Genomic DNA, 19,934 nt, shown 5'->3' with positions numbered 1-19,934 from the left:
ATGTGAGATCAGAATGGGGAGCAGAGTCCTCAGACTTAAAGTAACCGGTTCAGCACCTGAGTTTGCACATTCTCTATGGAGAGTTCTACTTTAAGCATCTACACTCACACCCCAGCTCTGTTAGCCCTGCTAGTCCCTTGTCAGGCCAAAACACTTTAACTACCAAAACTAAATGCAGTTATTCCAGATTAGTTCTAAACAACTGTACAAGGATGTTGGTAAAGCCACTTTTAGAATACTGCACACAATTCTGGTCGCTCTTTTATAGGATGTTGTCAAACTTTGAAATGGTGCGGTAAAGATTGATAAGGATGTTGCTGGAACTGGACGGTTTGAGCTATAGGGAGAAGTTGAATATCCTGAGGCTTTTTACCTTGGAGCATTGGAGGCTGAGGGGGTGACCTTATAGAGGTTTGTAAAATCATGATGAGCTTGAAAACGGTGACAAGTCAAGGTCTTTTTCCTAGGGTGTGGAAGTCCAAAATTAGACAACATAGATTCAAGGTGAGAGGGGAAGGATTTTTAAGGGACCTAAGAGGCAACTTTTTCATGCAGAGGGTGATAAATATACAGAACAGGCTGCTAGAGGAAGTGGTGGAGATGAGTACAATTACAACATTTAACAGGCATCTGGGTAGGTATATGAATAGAAAGGTTTCAGAGGGACATGGGCCAAATGCTAGCAAATGGGACAATATCAAACTGGGATGTCTGGCCAGTGCAGATGAGTTAGGCCAAAGGGTCTGTTTCTATGCTGTGTCACTCAATGATCCTAATCGGAATAATGAACCTAGAAATTTGTTGCACACACCCACCACGTGTATAAGTGTCCTGTAGTGAATGAATTCTGCCACCTTACAATGAATAAAAAGCTCAACAAGTAGGGACAACTGTGTATTGAACTATTGGAAATGAAGATATCCTGGGGTAAGGGATATCAGCGGGAAACAGCTTAGACCAGTTAGCGAAAAGGACAAAGTCATTCAAACAACAAAGGCCTTAAACTGAGGAAAGGCAAGGTGATTTGCTAAATGTAGACTGGAAATAAAATCCTGAAGGCAAATAGATATCAGACCAGTGGGAAGTACTCAGAAAGGAGACAGGGAGAATTCGGAGAAAATAGATCTTCCGAATGAAAAGGGCTGGAACTTCCAAACCTGGATTATTCAGGAGGGTATGGGAAAAAAAGGGAAATTTATATCAGATATCGAAGGGCCAGTGCTACAGAGAGCTACAAAGAGCATAGGGGTAAAATTAAGCAGAAAAATGAAAACAAAGTTTGACATATGAAATGAAGGCAGTCCTGAAGTTTCTTTTTTCAGTTTGTTAGGAGTTAGAGAATAACTAAGGAAAGAATAACTGAGGAAAACTGTCTGCAGAGAACTAAGACATGGGCATTGTTCTTAATAGGTGCTTACTTCTTTTTTTCATGAGGGATAGGAACACATCAGGCATTGTAGTTAAGAAGGAGAAGTGTGAAACATTAAATGGTCTAAAATTAATGGGAAAGGCACTATTAATGGGTTTAGCATTGTTGAAACAGGATAAAATATCACACCTGAAAGAAAGTTTGTGAAGAAACAACACTGGAACAATTTAAAAATTCATTTGCAGAATGTGGGTCAGCAGTTATTGCCCATCCCTAATTACGCCTGAAACAGTGGTGGTAATATGCCTTGTTGAATTGCTGCTGTCCATGTGGTTTAGGGACTCCCAAAGTACTGTTAGGAAGGGAGTTCCAGGATTTTGGCCCAGCAACGTTGAAGGAACAGCACTATCCAAGTCAGAATAATGTGTGATTTAGAGAGGAATTTGCAGTAGGAGCATTCCCATGCATCTTTTTGCCCCTGCCCTGCTCGGTAAATGTTGTTTGGAAGGTGGTATCATGGGAGTCTTGGTGAGCTTTAGTGTGCATCTTTAGTGTGGTATACACTGCTACCACTATGCATAAGTGGTGGAGGAACTGAATGTTGACGGTGTTAGATGGAATGTCAACAGAACAGGCCACACTGTTCTGGAAGGTATTGAACGTCTTGAAAATTACTGGGGCTGCACTTTTCCAAGCAGACAGAGAAAATTCATCACACTTGTGTTGTGTAAATGGTTGATAGACTTTGAGGAGTCAGGAATATAGTTATTTATTGCTTCTTAGTATAAATAGAAATGAGGAACTGGGAAATGTAAGAAGAGTTGAATAAAGAATTGGATTAAATAAATCCATCAGTCTTCATAGTAAATGTTACTAATATCATTCTAAAAATTCAAAACAATCAAGGAGCTGAAGTTGGGGAGTGGCAGGAGAAGGAAATTAATATGACTAGATGCAAATAAAACCAAAGAAACTTAATGGTACTAAAGTTCAATAAATCTCCTGGACCTGATGGGATGAAATCAAAGATTTTAAAATAAATTGCTGCTGAGATAATGATGCACTGCTCGTAATCTTCGAGGAATCCCAGAGAATGTCAATGTGACACCCTCATTCAAGGGAGAGAAACAAATAATCAAGTAGCTATAGGCCAGTTAAGCTTAACATCTGCCATTGGGAAAATGTTAGGGTTTGTTATAAAGGAAGTAAAAGCAGAACATTTAGAAGGACGGAATAAAACCAGGCAAAATTAGCACAGCCTCATGCAGGGGAAATCGTACCTGACGAATTTTTTTCCAGTTCTTTGAGGAGCTAACAAGCAAGATAGATCAAGGGGAACCAGTAGATGTACTGCAAGTTAAGATACATATTAAGATCCCAAGGTTTTGTGGTGGGGGAGTTAGTATATTAGTTGAGATAGAGGGATGGCTAAATAACAGAGGATGGAGAACTGGGATAATAAAGGGGCTGTTTTCAGGGTGGCATCCTGTGGCTAATACAATGTCACAGGAATCAGTGCTGGGGTCACAATTATTTATTAATATATTAATGACGTGGATGATGGAAGAATGTACTATCACCTATTTTGCAGATGACAGAACATAGGTGGGAATGTTAGTAGTGTGGTGAGGATGACGCTGGGAGTCTACAGAATATCATCTATTGTCACAGGTTAAGAAAATGAGTAAAAAAAATGCAGTTGACAACATAAGAATTACAAACAGGAGTTGGTAATTCAGCTTCTCCAGCTTTTCTCACAATATTACATGATTATGGCTATTTTAATTTTGGCCTCAACCGTGCTTTCCTGCCCACTCCCATAACCATTTAACATAATATGAATTAAAAATGTATCTACCCTTTCTTTAAATTGATTCAGTGTCCCACTGTTCATCACACTCTAGGTAATGAATTCCATTCACAACCTTTTTAGTGAAGTAATTCCTTTTCATCCTTGTTTGAAAACTCTTGCCCTTTAGACTAAAACAACAATCAGTCGTTCTAGATTTCACTACAAGGGAAAACATTGACCCTACACCTACTTTGTCAATCTCCTTTAGTATCTTTAGAATTTCAATTCGATCTCCTCTTTCCTTCAAAATTTTAGCAGATATAGGCCTAAACTGGTCAATCTCTCCTCATAAGATAGGCCTTTCATCTCTGCAATTAATCTAGCCAACCTTCTCTGAACTGCCTCCAATGCAATTCCATCCTTTCTCAAGTAAGGGGACCAAACTGTATGTTGTACTCCAGATGCAGTCTCACTAATAAATTGTATAGTTACAATATGGAATAAAATATGGGAAAATATGACTTTGGCAGTAGGAATAGAAGGGGTAGATATTACTTAAATGGCTAACACCACAGTTTCAAAAGTGATGTTTTGGATGGATGAGCTTCTGCGTGGTAAGTAGTAGTCAGATGATTTTTTTCCTTACTTTTAATTTAGATCAATCTTTTCATACCCATAATATTTAAAGTAGTGGAATTTAAGCTAGAAACAAAATAACATAGTCCTGAGATTTAGAGTATTATCTAAATTGTATTTGTGGAAGAGTGTATTTAGTATTTTTATGTGAGTATCTAACACTAGGGACCGTCTAGTTAGCTGTAAGTTAATTTATTAGAAGTTTATTTTTAATTAAGTGGCCACTATGGGGTAAAAATGGCAGTCAATGGGGTAGTTTGCTTCTCCTGCAGAATGTGAGAAATTAGAGATATTTCAAATGTCCTTGACATATACAGGAAGCATCCTAATTGCAGCTCCTGCCAGACCGCATGGATCAGTTGGAGCAGCAGATGGACACACTTAGGAGCATGCAGCAAGCGGAAAACATCATAAACAGGAGTTTTAGAGACGCGGCCATACCCGTGTTTTAGGCAGATAGATGGGTGATTGCCAGAAGCGGTAGGCAGACAGTGTATGTGTCCCCTGTGCTTATTCCCTTCTCTAACAAGTTTACCGTTTTGGATACTTTTGGACAGGAATGCCTATCAAGGATTGGCAACAACAGCTGCCAGGGCAGTGACACCACAGCGAGTTCTGTTGTACAGCAGAGTGTGTCAAAGGGCAGTACAGCTGTAGAAATAGCAGACTCCATAGTCAGGGGCACAGGTAAGCATTTTAGTGGCCACAAAAGGGACTCCAGGATCGTGTATGCCTCCCTTGTGCCAAGGTTAAGGTTATCTCTGAGCAGGCACAGAACATTCTAAAATTCAAGGGTGAGCAGCCAGAGATCGTTGTACAGAGTTAGCTGCAGATGCTGGAGAATCCAAGATAACAAACTGTGGGACTGGGTGAACACAGCAGGCCAAGCAGCATCTCAGGAGCACAAAAGCTGACGTTTCGGGCCTAGACCCTTCATCTGAAAAGGGGGATGGGGAGAGGGAACTGGAATAAATAGGGAGAGAGGGGGAGGCGGACCGAAGATGGATAGAGGAGAAGATAGGTGGAGAGGAGAGTATAGGTGGGGAGGTAGGGAGGGAATAGGTCAGTCCAGGGAGGACGGACAGGTCAAGGGGGCTGGATAGGGTTAGTAGGTGGGAAATGGAGGTACAGCTTGAGGTGGGAGGAGGGGATAGGTGAGAGGAAGAACAGGTTAGGCAGGCGGGGACAAGCTGGGCTGGTTTTGGGATGCAGTGGGGGGAGGGGAGATTTTGAAGCTGGTGAAATCCACATTGATACCATTGGGCTGCAGGGTTCCCAAGCGGAATGTGAGTTGCTGTTCCTGCAACCTATGGGTGGCATCATTATGGCACTGCAGGAGGCCCAGGATGGACATGTCGTCTAAGGAATGGGAGGGGAGTTGAAATGGTTCGCGACTGGGAGGTGCAGTTGTTTATTGCAAACCAAGCGAAAGTGTTCTGCAAAGCGGTCCCCAAGCCTCCGCTTGGTTTCCCCAATGTAGAGGAAGCCACACCGTGTACAGCAGATGCAGTATACCACATTGGCGGGTGTGCAGGTGAACATCTGCTTGATGTAGAGGTTCTGATGACGTAGGCAGGAAGAATGATGAGGTCCTGCAAAGGAAGTTCAGAGAGTTAAGTAGGTAGTTGAAAAGCAGGATCTCCAGGGTTGAAATCTAAGCATTAATTTCTGTGCCAATGAGGCTAGGAGTAGGAAGACAGTACAGTTAAATAAGTGGCTAAAGAGCTGGTGTAGGAGGGAGGGCTTCACTTATGTGGATCATTGTGATGACGTCTAGAGCAGGAAACCGTACAAGAAGCATGGGTTGCACCTAAACTGGAGGGCACCAATATCTTGGCAGGCAGAGAGGTAGTGTCACTAGGGAGGGTTGGGAACCAGAGCAGTAGGTCAGCAAGTGAAATGATCAAGGAGTCAGACACTAAGGCCAGTAAGGCAAAGAGGAATAACAGACAGAGAGGGGGTTATTGAACACAATGGGACTGGCGGTCTGAAGTGTGTTTGCTTTAAAATGTAAGAAGTATGACAAATAAGGCAAATGAACTTAGAGCTTGGCTTAATACATGTAACTGTCTTGTTTTAGCTATTACAGAGACTTGGTTGAGGGAAGGACAGGATTGGCAGCTGAAAGTTCCGGGATTTAAATGTTTCAGTTGAGATAGGGAGGGATGTAAATGAGGCAGGGGGGTTGAGTTACTGTTTACAGAGAAAATAACAGCTGTACTGAGGGAGGAAACCTTGGAGGTCTCATCCAATGGGGCCATATATGTAGAGCTCAGGAATAGGAAGGGTGCAATCACTTTGATGGGATTGTACTACAGGTCTCCCAGTAGCTGGTAGGGGATTGAGAAACCGATATGTGGACAGATTATGGAAAAATGTAAAAGCAAGAGTGGTGTTTTGGGGATGATTTTAACTTCCCCATATTGACTGGGACTCATTCAGTGTCTGGAGCTTGATGGGTGTGGAATTTGTTAGGTGCATTCAGGAGGGTTTCTTGAAGCAATATGTAAATAATCTAACTAGGGGAGGGGCCATACTAGATCTGGTGTTGGGGAATAAATCTGGCCAAGTGATTGAAGTTTCAGTGGGGAAGCATTTTGGGAACAGTGTAGGTTTTAAGCTACTTATGGATAAGGATAAGAGTGATTCTCCAGTAGAAGTACGAATTGGGAGAAGCTTAACTATGATAATATTAGGCAGGAACTAGAGAACGTTGATTAGGGTCAGCTGTTTGTGGGTAAATAAAGATGTAACACGTGGGAATCTTTTAAATGCCAGTTGATTAGGGTTCAGGACCAGCATGTTCTTGCAAAAAATGAAGCACAGGGATGACAAGATTTGGGAACATTTGATGACAAGAGAAATTATGATCCTGGTCAAACAAAAAAGGAGGTATATATAAGGCTTAGGAAACTGAATACAGGCAGATCCCTCAAAGAATAGAAAAAAAGCAGAAAAGAACTTACAGGGTTAGGGTAGGAGGGAGAGGGCTAACAGCGGCCATGGAATGATCTTGGAAAACAGGATTAAGGAAAATCCCAATGTTTTATACATATATAAGAAGCAAGCGAGCAGCAAGAGAAAGGATAGCTCCCTTCAACAACAGAGAGGGGAATTAATGTATGGTGCTGGAGGAGGTGGATGAAGTCCTTAACAAATCCTTTGCATCAGTATTCACAAAGGAGAGGAACATGGTGCATGTTGAGTCTTGCAAGGGGTGTGTTGATATTCTAGGGCATGTCAATAAAACAAAGGAAGTGTTGGGTGTTTTGAAAATGCATCAAGGTACACTAGTCCCCAGGACTTGATGGATCTATCCTGGAATACTAAAGGAGGCAAGGGAAGAAATTGCTGAGGTCTTGTATCCTCTTTAGTCACAGCAGAGGTTCCAGAGGATTGGAGTCGTTCCTTTGTATAAGAAGGGCAACAGGAATAATCCAGAAAATTACAGACTAGTAAGCCTTCCATCAGTGGTAGAGAAATTATTGGAAATTATTGAGGGGCACGATTTACTCACTTTTGCAAAAATAGGGACTTATTAACGATAGGCAGCATGGCTTTGTGCATGGGAATTTGTTTCTCACAAACTTGAATGAACTTTTTGAGGAAGCCATCATGTTAGAAGGCTTGAATAATATCCAAAAATTCAACAGAGTTGGGGGGCAGAGGTGAGTATGGTGGCAATTGCCAAGGAGAAGGTGCTAGAAAAACTGAAAAGTCTGAAGGTGGAAAAAATAACCTAGACCAGATGGACTACACCCCAGAGTTCTGAAAGAGATGGATGAAGAGATAATGGAGGCTTTAATGGTGATCTTTCAGGAATCGCTGGAGTCAGGGAGGGTCCCAAAGGAGTGGACAATTGCTAATGTAATCTCCCATTTAAGAAAGGAGTAAGGCAAAAGTTGGGAAATTACAGGCCAATTAGCCTGACCTCAGTTGTTGGTAAGATTTTGGAGTCTGAATGTGAAAGATGAGATTTCTGAATACTGGTAAATGCATGGTAAAATAGGTCAAAGTCAGTATGGTTTCATCAAGGGGAGTTCATACCTGAAAAACGTGTTAGAATTCATTGAAGAGGTAATGAGCAGGTTAGACCAAGCAGTGCTGATGGATGTTATCTACCTGGACTTCCAGAAGGCCTTTGACAAGGTGCCACACACAAGGCTGCAGTATAAAACAAGGGCCCATAGTATTAGGGGCAAGGTACCAGCATGGATAGAAGTTTGGCTGTCTGGCAAGAAGCAGAGAGTTGGGATAAAAGGGTCCTTCTCAGGATGGCAGCTTGTGACTAGTGGTGTTCAACAAAAATCAGTGTTGGAACCACAACATTTCACTTGATACATTAATGATCTAAATGAATGAACTGAGGACATTCTGGCTAAGTTTGCAGATGATACAAATATGGGTAGAGTGACAGGTAGTATTGAGGAGGCAGGAAGGCTGTAGAAGAATTTAAGATAACAAAGTATGGGGCTGGATGAACACAGCAGGCCAAGCAGCATCTTAGAAGCACAAAAGCTGACGTTTCAGGCCTAGACCCTTCATCAGAAAAGGGGGATGGGGAGAGGATTCTGAAATAAACTGGGAGAGAGGGGGAGGGGGACCGAAGATGGATAGAGGAGAAGATATGTGCAGAGGAGAGTTTAGGTGGGGAGGTAGGGTGGGGAAAGGTCAGTCCGGGGAGGGCAGACAGGTCAAGGAGGCGGGATGAGATTAGTGATAGGAAATGGAGGTGCGGCTTGCGGTGGGAGGAGAGGGTGGGTGTGAGGAAGAACAGATTAGGGATGCGGGGATGAGCTGGGCTGGTTTTGGGATGGGTTAAGGTTGTCTGCCTTCCGGAGAGACCACGCTCTCTGGGACTTCCTTGTTTGCTCCACACTCCCCTCCAACCCCACCACACCCGGCACTTTCCCCCGCAACCGCGGGAAGTGATACACTTGCCCCCACACCTCCTCACTCACCTCCATCCCAGGCCCCAAGATGACCTTCCACATCACGCAGATGTTCACCTGCACATCTGCTAATGTAGTATACTACATCCGCTGTACCCGTTGTGGCTTCCACTACATTGGGGAAACCAAGCGGAGGCTTGGGGACCGCTTTGCAGAACACCTCCACTCGGTTTGCAATAAACAACTGCACCTCCCATCGCGAACCATTTCAACACCCCCTCCCATTCCTTAGACGACATGTCTGTCCTGGGCCTCCTGCAGTGCCATAATGATGCCACCCGAAGGTTGCAGGAACAGCAACTCATATTCCGTTTGGGAACCATGCAGCCCAATGGTATCAATGTGGATTTCACCAGCTTCAAAATCTCCCGTCCCGCCACTGCATCCCAAAACCAGCCCAGCTTGTCCCCAGCTCCCTAAACTGTTCTTCCTCTCACCTATCCCCTCCTCCCACCTGAAGCCGCACCTCCATTTCCTACCTACTAACCTCATCCTGCTTCCTTGACCTGTCCATCCTCCCTGGACTGACCTATCCCCTCCCTACCTCCCCACCTATACTCTCCTCTCCACCTATCTTCTCCTCTCTCCATCTTCGGTCCACCTCCCCCCCTCCCTATTTATTCCAGTTCCCTCTCCCCATCCCCCTTTTCTGATGAAGGGTCTAGGCCCGACGTGTCAGCTTTTGTGCTCCTGAGATGCTGCTTGGCCTGCTGTGTTCATCCAGCCCCACACTTTGTTATCTTGGATTCTCCAGCGTCTGCAGTTCCCATTATCTCTGCAGAAGAATTTAGATAGGTTAGCAGAGTGGGCAAAAAAGTGGCAGCTAAAATATAATGTGAGAAAGTGAGGTCATGAACTTTGGTCAGGAAAATAGAGGCATGGACTATTTTCTAAATGTGAAAAACTTCAGAAATCAAGAGTGCAAAGAGACTTAGGAATCCTAGTCCAGGATTCTCTTAAGGTAAACTTGCAAGTTGAGTTGGTAGTTAGGAAGGCAAATATAATGTCGGCAATTATTTCAAGAGGACTAGAATATAAAATCAATGATGTACTTCGCAGGCTTTATAAGGCTCTGATCAGACCACATTTAGATTTTTGTGAGCAATTTTGGGGCCTATATCTCAGGAAGGATGTACTGGCCCTGGAACGGTTCTCAAGGAGGTTCACAAGAATGATCCCAGGAATAAAAGGCTTAATATATGAGAAACATTTGAGGACTCTGTGTGCTCTATTCAATGGAGTTTAGAAGGGTGAGGGTGTTCGAATTGAAACTTACAGAGTATTGAACAACTTGGATAGACTGGACATTGGAAGATGTTTCTATTGGCAGGAAAGACTACCACCAGAAGGTACATCCTTAGAATAAAGGGAAGACCCTTTAGAACAGAGATAAGGAGAAACTTCTTCAGCCAGAGAGTGGTGAATCTATGGAACTCATTGCCACAGAAGGCTGTGGAGGCCAGGCCAATGAGTATTTTTAAGACAGTGATAGATAGGCTTTTGATTGTCAAGGCCATCAAGGGTTATGGGGAGAAAGCAGGAGAAAGGGTTTGAGGAACTTATCAGCCAGGATTGATTGGCAGAGCAGACTTGATGGGTCAAATAGCATAATTTCTGCTCCTACGTCTTATGGCCTAAGTGACAAAGGTGATTAATGAGGGCAGGGTGGTAGATGTTGTCTACATGGATTTTAGCAAAGCCTTGGTCCCACATGACAGGCTGATACAGAAGATAAAGTCACATGAGATCCAAGGTGTACTGGTAAGATGCATACAGAACTGGATTGGTCATGAAAGACAGACACTAGCGGTGGAAGTTTCTGACTGGCGATCTATGACCAGTGATGTTCTGCAGGATTAGTGTGAGGACCTCTGTTGTTTGTAACATTTATGTAAATGATTTAGAGTGGAATGTAGGTGACCTGATTAACAAGTTTCTGGATGGCACAAAGATTAAGGGAGCTACAGACAGTAAGGAGGATTGGCAGACGATACAGCTGATAGGCTGGAGACTTGGGTGGAGAAATGACAGATTAATCTGGACAAGAGTGGGATGATGCATTTTGTAAGGGTCATGTAGGATAGAAATATACAGTAAATGGTAGAACCTTAGAAACATTTACAGAAGGATCTAGGTGTACAGGTCCACAGTTCCCTGAAAGTAACGACATATGGACAAGTTGGTCAAGAAGGCATTTGGAAGAAGGATCACTGAACCTGAAACATTAACCCTGCTTTCTCTCCACAGATGCCACCAGACCTGCTCAACTTTCCAGCTGGTTCTGTTTTTGTTTCTGATTTGCCGCATTCACAGATCTTTTTAAAGTAAAGGACATTCATTTTTCATTAGCCCCCAAGGCATAGAATGTAACAGAATGTAGTAGAATGTTACATTAGACCTATGTAAATCAGTAGTTAGACACAACTAGAGTACTAGCTGAGGTGTACAAAATCATGAGATCAGTAATAGAATGGATAAGAAAGACCTATTTTCCTTAGCAAAGAGTTAGGGTCATAGCTTTAAAACAATTGGGAAAAAATACTTCACCCAATGAAGGGGCAGTGCTCCAAAGGCTTGTGATTTGAAATAAACCTGTTGGACTATAATTTGGTGTCGTGTGACTTCTGAACTTGCCCATCCCAGTCTAATACTGGCACCTCCACATCACGAAAGAAATGAGAGCAGAACTGCTCAAACCTTTTCCCTTTTCCTAATGTGACCTTATTTTAGATTTGCAATGTCAGAAGGAAAATTAGGGGTGATTACAGAGTTGATGAGTGAGAAGCACGACTTTTTGAGCAGCGAATGGTTGATGGAGGGATGGTAAGGGGCATTCAATTGTGGGGGGGGGGCGTTGGGTAGCAATGATTGACGAAGGTTCTCTGAGCATTCACGACCTTCAGAGAAAAAAACATTCCTGACATTTTCAAAACTAATTTGCACATATGACTTAACACTTTCGCTCTAAGTTAGGAAAATCACAATTGGTCGATGGTTTGGAAATAATGACATTCTGAAGTACAGTCGCACTTTACCAAAAAACTGGAAGAACTGGTAAGAACTGACCCAGATAAAGTACACAAACAACAGATAAGTTTAGTTAAGTGATAATGGGAACTGCAGATGCTGGAGAATCCAAGATAATAAAATGTGAGGCTGGATGAACACAGCAGGCCCAGCAGCATCTCAGGAGCACAAAAGCTGACGTTTCAGGCCTAGACCCTTCATCAGAGAGGGGGATGGGGTGAGGGTTCTGGAATAATTAGGGAGAGAGGGGGAGGCGGACCGAAGATGGAGAGAAAAGAAGATAGGTGGAGAGAGTGTAGGTGGGGAGGTAGGGAGGGGATAGGTCAGTCCAGGGAAGACGGACAGGTCAAGGAGGTGGGATGAGGTTAGTATGTAGGAAATGGAGGTGCGGCTTGGGGTGGGAGGAAGGGATGGGTGAGAGGAAGAACAGGTTAGGGAGGCAGAGACAGGTTGGACTGGTTTTGGGATGCATTGGGTGGAGGGGAAGAGCTGGGCTGGTTGTGTGGTGCAGTGGAGGGAGGGGACAAACTGGGCTGGTTTTGGGATGCGGTGGGGGAAGGGGAGATTTTGAAGCTGGTGAAGTCCACATTGATACCATTGGGCTGCAGGGTTCCCAAGCGGAATATGAGTTGCTGTTCTTGCAACGTTCGGGTGGCATCATTGTGGCACTGCAGGAGGCCCATGATGGACATGTCATCTAAAGAATGGGAGGGGGAGTGAAAATGGTTTGCGACTGGGAGGTGCAGTTGTTTATTGCGAACCGAGCGGAGGTGTTCTGCAAAGCGGTCCCCAAGCCTCCGCTTGGTTTCCCCAATGTAGAGGAAGCCACACCGGGTACAGTGGATGCAGTATACCACATTGGCAGATGTGCAGGTGAACCTCTGCTTAATGTGGAAAGTCATCTTGGGGCCTGGGATAGTGGTGAGCGAGGAGGTGTGGGGGCAAGTGTAGCATTTCCTGCGGTTGCAGGGGAAGGTGCCGGGTGTGGTGGGGTTGGAGGGCAGTGTGGAGCGAACAAGGGAATCATGGAGAGAGTGGTCTCTCCGGAAAGCAGACAGGGGTGGGGATGGAAAAATGTCTTGGGTGGTGGGGTGGGATTGTAGATGGCAGAAGTGTCGGAGGATGATGCGTTGTATCCGGAGGTTGGTGGGGTGGTGTGTGAGAACGATGGGGATCCTCTTTGGGCGGTTGTGGCGGGGGCGGGGTGTGAGGGATGTGTTGCGGGAAATGCGGGAGACGCAGTCAAGGGCGTTCTCGACCACTGTGGGGGGAAAGTTGTGGTCCTTGAAGAACTTGGACATCTGGGATGTGCGGGAGTGGAACTCCTCATCGTGGGAGCAGATGCGGCGGAGGCGGAGGAATTGGGAATAGGGGATGGAATTTTTGCAGGAGGGTGGGTGGGTGGAGGTGTATTCTAGGTAGTCTAGGGAGTCAGTGGGCTTGAAATGGACATCAGTTACAAGCTGGTTGCCTGAGATGGAGACTGAGAGATCCAGGAAGGTGAGGGATGTGCTGGAGATGGCCCAGGTGAACTGAAGGTTGGGGTGGAAGGTGTTGGTGAAGTGGATCAACTGTTCGAGCTCCTCTGGGGAGCAAGAGGCGGCGCCGATACAGTCATCAATGTAACGGAGGAAGAGGTGGGATTTGGGGCCTGTGTAGGTGCGGAAGAGGGACTGTTCCACGTAACCTGCAAAGAGGCAGGCATAGCTGGGGCCCATGCGTGTGCCCATGGCCATCCCCTTGTCTGTAGGAAGTGGGAGGAATCGAAAGAGAAGTTGTTGAGGGTGAGGACGAGTTCGGCTAGGCGGATGAGGGTGTCGGTGGAGGGGGACTGGTCGGGCCTGTGGGACAGGAACAAGCGGAGGGCCTTGAGGCCATCTGTGTGCGGAATGCAGGTGTGTAGGGACTGGAGTCCATGGTGTTGGGGGCTAGGGAACCTCCGCTCGGTTCGCAATAAACAACTGCACCTCCCAGACGCAAACCATTTCCACTCCCCCTCCCATTCTTTAGATGACATGTCCATCATGGGCCTCCTGCAGTGCCACAATGATGCCACCCGAAGGTTGCAGGAACAGCAACCCATATTCAGCTTGGGAACCCTGCAGCCCAATGGTATTAATGTGGACTTCACCAGCTTCAAAATCTCCCCTTCCCCCCCACCGCATCCCAAAACCAGCCCAGTTCATCCCCTCTCCCAACTGCACCACACAACCAGCCCGGGCCTAGACCCGAAACGTCAGCTTTTGTGCTCCTGAGATGCTGCTGGGCCTGCTGAGTTCATCCAGCCTCACATTTTATTGTCTTGGATTCTCCAGCATCTGCAGTTCCTATTATCACTTCCAAATACCTCATCTGTTTGCCTTTTAAGAATCACTTGCCTTGCATGTGAAGGAATCTGCAGATCAAGCAGAGGAGTTTTCAATTATTCCAGAACCAACTAACTAGACTGGAAGGTAATCATCCCCAATACTGAGGTAGTGCTCAAAAAGATACAAACCTGTTGTATTTTGATGCAGTTAAGCTCTTTAACATATACTTTAATCGAGTATGTTGCATCGAGGGAGCTGCAGGAGCTGAAAATAATTGGTATAGACAGAGTTCTCTGCTTGATAGCTCCCACTGTTAGCATTGAACATTGCTGTATGAGGCTGAATTCCTTCCTCTAATGTGCTGATCTCTGCAAGCCCCAGCCATTTAACAGAGGATTATGAAACTATGAGTGCTGCTCTCATCGAAATACCGAAGATGATCAGAGAAGGGGCAGTGAGGAAGGACAAGGGTGATGGGGAGGGAAGGCAGGCTGGGAGTGGTGGGGGGGGGGGCGCGCTAGTACGTGGTTGAGAATCAGAGAGTGAGAGAGTGGATGGGACACAGCGCCTCGGAGTTGGAGAGGGCAAGGAGAGTGGGAAGAATAACAATGTATTGGAGAGGGAAACGGGGAATAGGGAGTGAGGAATTGACTGTTGAGAGTGTTGGAGAGGGACATGTGGCCTGGGTATGTGGAAAGGGAGAAGCAGGCAGAAGTCTGAGGGATTGGGAGTAGGGCAGTGTCTGGCAGGAGACTGGAGGAGGGGAATAAAGAGAATTTGGGAAGGTATGATGGAGGATGGGGATTAACGGGGAGGATATGCAGTAAAGGCGGGGAAGATTTGGGAATAAGGAAGAGTGGTACCTTCGCCCCACAGGTCCACACCGCCCCTTGAAGCATCCCACACAGACCCATTCCCCTATAACCCACAGACCCCTGAACACTATGGGCAATTTAGCATGGCCGATTCACCTAGCCTGCACATTTTTGGACAGTGAGAGGAAACCAGAGCACTGGGAGGAAACCCACAGAGACACAGGGAGAATGTGCAAACTCCACCCAGAGAGTCGCCCGAGGCTAGAATCGAACCTGGGTCCCTGGTGCTGTGAGGCTGCAGTGCTAACCACTCAGCCACCGTGCTGCCCTAGTTAGGGGGGTTTCTGTGAGGGGGATAGGGTGTGGAGAGGTTTCTGTGACAGGGTTGGGGCGTGGGGGATTCTGTGAGGTGATGTGATGTGCAGTGGTTTCTGTGAGGGGGATGGGGTGTGCAAGGTTTCTGTGAGGGGCAAGTGGTGTGTGTTGGTTGTGGGGAGTTCTGTGAGGGGGCTGGGGTGTGTGAGTATTCTGCATGGGGCATGGGGTGTGAGTGGGGTGTGGGGAGTTCAGTGAGGGGCATGGGGTGTTGGGGGGGCTTTCTCGAAAGTGGATGGTGTGTGTGTGGTGTGCGGAGTTCTGTGAGGGGCATGGTGTGTGGGGGGATTCTTATAGGGGCATGGGATGTGCAGGGTTTCTGTGAGGCGGATGAGGTGTGTATGGGACATGGGGAGTTCTGTGAGAGGGATCGGGTGTGGTGGGATTTAGTGAGGGACATGGGGTTTTGGGGGATTCTGCGAGGGATATGGGGTGTGCAGGTTTTCTGTAAGAGGGATGGGGTATGGGGAGTTGTGGCGAGTTCTGTGAGGGGGAGGGTTGTGTGTGTGGGGTGTGGAGAGTTCTGTGAGGGGAATGGGGAGTGGCGGATTTTGTAAGAGGGAGGGCCATGTGTTTGGTGTGAGTAGAGGGGTACTGATTGGGGGAGGGGGTGTGTGTAGGGGGGTTCAGTGTGGGGGAGGTGGGTGTGTGTGGTGTGTGTAGAGGGGTACTGTGTAGGGGAGGGGGGTGTGTGTGGAGTGGCTCTGTGTTGAGGAGGGGGTGTGAGTAGAGAGGTTATATGTTGTGGAGGGGTGTATGTGGTGTGTGCAGAGGGGTTCTGTGTGGGGGAGGGGGATGTGTTTGGGATGTTGCGGGGTTCTGTGTGGGGGCAGGGGATGTGTTTGGGATGTTGCGGGGTTCTGTGTGGGGGTGGGGGGTGTATTTGGGATGTTGCTGGGTTCTGTGCAGGGGAGGTGATGTATTTGGGATGTTGCGGGGTTCTGTGTGGGGGAGGGGTGTGTATTTAGGATGTTGCGGGGTTCTGTGTGGGGGTGGGGGGTGGGTTTGGGATGTTGCGGGGTTCTGTGTAGGGGAGGGGGATGTGTTTGGGATGTTGCTGGGTTCTGTGTCGGGGAAGGGGGTGTATTTGGGATGTTGCTGGGTTCTGTGTCGGGGAGGGAGATGTGTTTGGGATGTTGCTGGGTTCTGTGTCGGGGAGGGGGGCGTATTTGGGATGTTGCTGGGTTCTGTGTTGGGGAGGGGGGTGTATTTGGGATGGTGTGGGGTTCTGCTTTGGGGAGGGGGATGCGCTTGGGATGTTGCTGGGTTCTGTGTGGGGGAGGGGGATGTGTTTGGGATGTTGCGGGGTTCTGTGTAAGGGAGGGGGATGTGTTTGGAATGTTGCGGGGTTCTGTGTGGGGAGGGGGATGTATTTGGGATGTTGCTGGGTTCTGTGTGGGGAGGGGGGTGTATTTGGGATGTTGCTGGGTTCTGTGTCGGGGAGGGGGGTGTATTTGGGATGTTGCAGGGTACTGCTTTGGGGAGGGGGGTGTGTTTGGGATGTTGCTGGGTTCTGTGTCGGGGAGGGGGGTGTATTTGGGATGTTGCTGGGTTCTGTGTGGGGAGGGGGGTGTATTTGGGACGTTGCTGGGTTCTGTGTCGTGGAGGTGGGTGTATTTGGGATGTTGCGGGGTTCTGTGTGGGGGAGGGGTGTGTGTTTAGGATGTTGCGGGGTTCTGTGTGGGGGTGGGGGGTGGGTTTGGGATGTTGCGGGGTTCTGTGTAGGGGAGGGGGATGTGTTTGGGATGTTGCGGTGTTCTGTGTCGGGGAAGGGGGTGTATTTGGGATGTTGCTGGGTTCTGTGTCGGGGAGGGCGGTGTATTTGGGATGTTGCTGAGTTCTGTGTTGGGGAGGGGGTTGTATTTGGGATGGTGCGGGGTTCTGCTTTGGAGAGGGGGATGTGCTTGGGATGTTGCTGGGTTCTGTGTGGGGGAGGGGGATGTGTTTGGGATGTTGCGGGGTTCTGTGTAAGGGAGGGGGATGTGTTTGGGATGTTGCGGGGTTCTGAATGGAGGAGGCGAATGTGTTTGGGATGATGCAGGGTTATGTGTGGGGAGGGGGGTGTATTTGGTATGTTGCTGGGTTCTGTGTGGGGAGAGGGGTGTATTTGGGATGTTGCGGGGTTCTGTGTTGGGGAGCGGGGTGTATTTGGGATGTTGCTAGGTTCTGTGTGGGGGAGGGGGATGTGTTTGGGATGTTGCGGGGTTCTGTGTAAGGGAGGGGGATGTGTTTGGAATGTTGCGGGGTTCTGTGTGGGGAGGGGGGTGTATTTGGGATGTTGCGGGGTTCTGTGTTGGGGAGCGGGGTGTATTTGGGATGTTGCGGGGTTCTGCTTTGGGGAGGGGGTGTGTTTGGGATGTTGCTAGGTTCTGTGTGGGGGAGGGGGATGTGTTTGGGATGTTGCGGGGTTCTCTGTAAGGGAGGGGGATGTGTTTGGGATGTTGCGGGGTTCTGTGTAGGGGAGGGGGATGTGTTTGGGATGTTGCTGGGTTCTGTGTAGGGGAGGGGGATGTGTTTGGGATGTTGCGAGGTTCTGAATGGAGGAGGCGAATGCGTTGGGGATGATGCAGGGTTATGTGTGGGGGAGGAGGGTGTATTTGGGATGTTGCTGGGTTCTGTGTGGGGGAGGGGGATGTATTTGGGATGTTGCTGGGTTCTGTGTCGGGGAGGGGGGTGTATTTGGGATGTTGCTGGGTTCTGTGTGGGGGAGGGGGTGTGTTTGGGATGTTGCTGGGTTCTGTGTGGGGGAGGGGGATGTGTTTGGGATGTTGCGGGGTTCTGTGTAAGGGAGGGGGATGTGTTTGGGATGTTGCGGTGTTCTGTGTAGGGGAGGGGGATGTGTTTGGGATGTTGCTGGGTTCTGTGTATGGGAGGGGGATGTGTTTGGGATGTTGCGGGGTTCTGAACGGAGGAGGCGAATGCATTGGGGATGATGCAGGGTTATGTGTGGGGCAGGAGGGTGTATTTGGGATGTTGCTGGGTTCTGTGTGGGGGAGGGGGATGTATTTGCGATGTTGCTGGGTTCTGTGTCGGGGAGGGGGGTGTATTTGGGATGTTGCTGGGTTCTGTGTGGGGGAGGGGGTGTGTTTGGGATGTTGCTGGGTTCTGTGTGGGGAGGGGGTTGTATTTGGGATGTTGCTGGGTTCTGTGTCGGGGAGGGTGATGTATTTGGGATGTTGCGGGGTTCTGCTTTGTGGAGGGGGGTGTATTTGGGATGTTGCTGGGTTCTGTGTGGGGGAGCGGGATGTATTTGCGATGTTGCTGGGTTCTGTGTCGGGGAGGGGGGTGTATTTGGGATGTTGCTGGGTTCTGTGTGGGGGAGGGGGTGTGTTTGGGATGTTGCTGGGTTCTGTGTGGGGAGGGCGTTGTATTTGGGATGTTGCTGGGTTCTGTGTCGGGGAGGGGGATGTATTTGGGATGTTGCGGGGTTCTGCTTCGGGGAGGGGGGTGTATTTGGGATGTTGCGGGGTTCTGTGTCGGGGAGGGGGATGTATTTGGGATGTTGCGGGGTTCTGTGTCGGGGAGGGGGATGTATTTGGGATGTTGCGGGGTTCTGTGTCGGGGAGGGGGATGTATTTGGGATGTTGCGGTGTTCTGTGTCGGGGAGGGGGATGTATTTGGGATGTTGCGGGGTTCTGTGTCGGGGAGGGGGGTGTATTTGGGATGTTGCGGTGTTCTGTGTGGGGGAGGGGGATGTATTTGGGATGTTGCTGGGTTCTGTGTCGGGGAGGGGGATGTATTTGGGATGTTGCGGTGTTCTGTGTCGGGGAGGGGGATGTATTTGGGATGTTGCGGGGTTCTGTGTCGGGGAGGGGGGTGTATTTGGGATGTTGCGGTGTTCTGTGTGGGGGAGGGGGATGTATTTGGGATGTTGCGGTGTTCTGTGTCAGGGAGGGGGATGTATTTGGGATGTTGCGGGGTTCTGTGTCGGGGAGGGGTGTGTATTTGGGATGTTGCGGTGTTCTGTGTGGGGGAGGGGGATGTATTTGGGATGTTGCGGGGTTCTGTGTCGGGGAGGGGGATGTATTTGGGATGTTGCGGGGTTCTGTGTCGGGGAGGGGGGTGTATTTGGGATGTTGCGGGGTTCTGTGTCGGGGAGGGGGGTGTATTTGGGATGTTGCTGGGTTCTGTGTCGGGGAGGGGGGTGTATTTGGGATGTTGCGGGGTTCTGTGTCGGGGAGGGGGGTGTATTTGGGATGTTGCGGGGTTCTGTGTCGGGGAAAGGGGTGTGTTTGGGATGTTGCGGGGTTCTGTGTCGGGGAGGGGGATGTATTTGGGATGTTGCGGGGTTCTGTTTGGGGGAAAGGGGTGTGTTTGGGATGTTGCGGGGTTCTGTGTCGGGGAGGGGGGTGTATTTGGGATGTTGCGGGGTTCTGTGTCGGGGAGGGGGGTGTATTTGGGATGTTGCTGGGTTCTGTGTCGGGGAGGGGGGTGTATTTGGGATGTTGCTGGGTTTTGTGTGGGGGAAAGGGGTGTGTTTGGGATGTTGCGGTGTTCTGTGTCGGGGAGGGGGGTGTATTTGGGATGTTGCGGGGTTCTGTGTGGGGGAGGGGGGTGTATTTGGGATGTTGCTGGGTTCTGTGTCGGGGAGGGGGGTGTATTTGGGATGTTGCTGGGTTCTGTGTGGGGGAAAGGGGTGTGTTTGGGATGTTGCTGGGT

The sequence above is a fragment of the Stegostoma tigrinum genome, chromosome 13 (genome assembly GCF_030684315.1).
Source record: "Stegostoma tigrinum isolate sSteTig4 chromosome 13, sSteTig4.hap1, whole genome shotgun sequence".
Lineage (NCBI taxonomy): Eukaryota > Metazoa > Chordata > Chondrichthyes > Orectolobiformes > Stegostomatidae > Stegostoma > Stegostoma tigrinum.
This window is presented reverse-complemented; position numbering follows the sequence as displayed.